This window comes from Anarhichas minor, unplaced genomic scaffold (assembly GCF_050575085.1).
Source record: "Anarhichas minor isolate MPS153535 unplaced genomic scaffold, ASM5057508v1 ptg000033l, whole genome shotgun sequence".
NCBI classification, from domain to species: domain Eukaryota; kingdom Metazoa; phylum Chordata; class Actinopteri; order Perciformes; family Anarhichadidae; genus Anarhichas; species Anarhichas minor.
In genome coordinates this window covers 1,981,635-1,984,008 of record NW_027466479.1, presented here as the reverse complement: position 1 = coordinate 1,984,008, position 2,374 = coordinate 1,981,635, and the positions used below count along the sequence as shown (strand labels likewise).

The following is a 2,374-nucleotide window of genomic DNA, read 5'->3' as shown; positions in this document are numbered from 1 at the left end:
ACAAAGGCAGGAAGTGAAGAGAACACGGGACACAAGAGGCAGGGAAATTCAAAAACAGAAAAACAACTAAACAAAACCCAAGACCGCGACAGATCTGATCCTATTTTGTTGTACTGTTGCATCTGTGTTAACTCTCATTAGGTTAGTTTTGTTGAACTCCTCTTTTGTTTACTTTTGATTTATTCAATTGAAGTGGCCGTGGGGCAGACACAGTCTCTATAGGGTTTTGAGTGGGTAACTGCTCTAATGGAAGTGCAGAGAAGTGTGTAAGACTGCAACTCTGCTTCATGGTCTGAACTCTGGGTTGTCATGGATTAGGTCCACAAAGAAACTGGGTCAGATTTGTACAAATGAGATCCGCTCCATCCAAAGTGGGAATGCCGTCACTCCGAAGCAGACCAGGTTTTCCCCAGAAAGTCTTCCAGTTATCTACGAAGCCCACATTGTTTGCTGGACACCACCAGGACAACCAGCGGTGGAACGAGGACATGCGGCTATACATTTCATCATTGGTCAGGTTCGGTAGGGGGCCAGAGAAAACTACGGAGTCCGAGATTGTTTTTGCGTTATTGTACACGCCGACTCCACATTGACTTAAGTGACCTCCGAGAGACGTAATTGTGCCGACGTGAATAACAATCTTACTGTATTTACGCTTATCCTTAGCCAGCAGCTTTAAATAAGATTCAATGTCGCCCGCTCTAACCACGGGAACACATCGCTTTTCTCAGAATAGAGCTGCCGATAACCAGAGTTGGTTTCTCAGCGGGTGTGTCTCTGAGTGGGGAAAACCGGTTTGAAACGTGAAGTGACTGGTGGTGAACCGCGTGCTTCTGCTTAGACTTATAGTTCCTTCGGACAGTCACCCAGCCCCCGAGCAGCCGGGGGACGGCTAGCAGAAGCTACGTCTGGTCTGCCCGCATTGGCTACAGGGGGGGGCTAACTACAGTAGCTAACGACTGAGCTTCCATGGTGCGGAGCCGTGCTTCAAACTCACTAAGCCACGACAGCACTAATTACATGTACCATTATCCTTAAGGGAGGCAGGGGAATGTCGATGACAAATGACAGCCATAACAAAAGAGTGAGATACACAGTCGAGCAAATTAACAAATTATTTATTACTTAAGGCAACATAAGCTTAAACTAACAGTGGCGTGTGAAGTCATTAATGTCAGCATTGTAGGTGAGGCCATGAGTGCAAAGTGTGTATGCAATGTTGTATAGTGTGGAAACAAACTATAATCTCAACCAAAAAACAAATGGGTAGCCATTGCTAGCTGCTAAGCTAAAGTACGGTAGTTAACGTTAGCAGAACTGAACAACGTGTGAACAACTGTTGGATTAAGTGAGAAGTCACTAAAAGAGGGAGCGAGCTATGAGTGTTTAAATGTACAGCAGCTGTAATTAGCTGCTTGTACTGAAGAATATCACACAATTAACTTAGTTTAGCCGGAGCTGCGAAAGTATCAGACAGCAAGAAGTGAGATAGCTTACCGTAACACGTCACCTCCGTCAGAAATGTTTTATCTGATAACAGGTCAGCATAAATGACTACACGACAGACTCCCATACATGCACACACACTCATACAATACTTTCACAAACAACTAAAAAAATACACCATATTCTGATCACAACCTCTCTTTGTTATGCTTTGTGTATAAAATTGTATTCGAATTAATTCAATTTTATTTGTATAGTCCAATTCCACAAATCACAAATTTGCTCTGAACATATGGCATCGTCTGTCCTCCCAAAATAAAATAAAAAATAACCTTTGTTTTTCACAGTAAAGACTGCGTCGCCACGGCAACGGCGTTTGAGTTTTTAAAGGTGGAGCAACTGAGGAGGGATCCCTCTCAGGATTGACAAAAGTGCAATATGTGTACAGAATGAAGAACATAATGACATTACAAGATAGGAATTTATATGTCATCATGTGGTGGTTTTGTTTCATGGCCTCCTTTACCTCCACCTTGATGCTCAGGTCCATCAGGTATAGATATTTTAAATTAACCTTTATAAATATGTCAACATTATTTCTGAAACATGCTGATTTTCCTTTAGTCTGGTATTCACACATCACACACTGGAAAAACGTTTGGATTATGTCATTGGAAAAACCTTTGCTGCAAGGTATAGGCCAAAGGGTCAGAAAGGAGTCACTTCTAACATTTAGTACCATAAGTGACATAAAAAAACCAACATATTTTCATCTCACTAGAATATATACAAGGTCTCTACTGCTAGAGGTCTTCCTCTTCTGTAGCTGAAGAAAAAGGATGAAAATGAATTAAAAAGAAAAATAATAAAAGACATTCTCAAAAGAAGTGCTATCTTCTGCAAAAATGCCCACGCTCAGGAATACTTT

The 2,374-nt window shown here is 41.7% G+C and overlaps 1 pseudogene; it reads right to left on the bottom strand.

Annotated features, from left to right (window-relative positions):
- Positions 1-307: 307 nt before the first annotated feature.
- Positions 308-1,996, bottom strand: LOC142965174 (uncharacterized; annotated as a pseudogene).
- Positions 1,997-2,374: the final 378 nt, after the last annotated feature.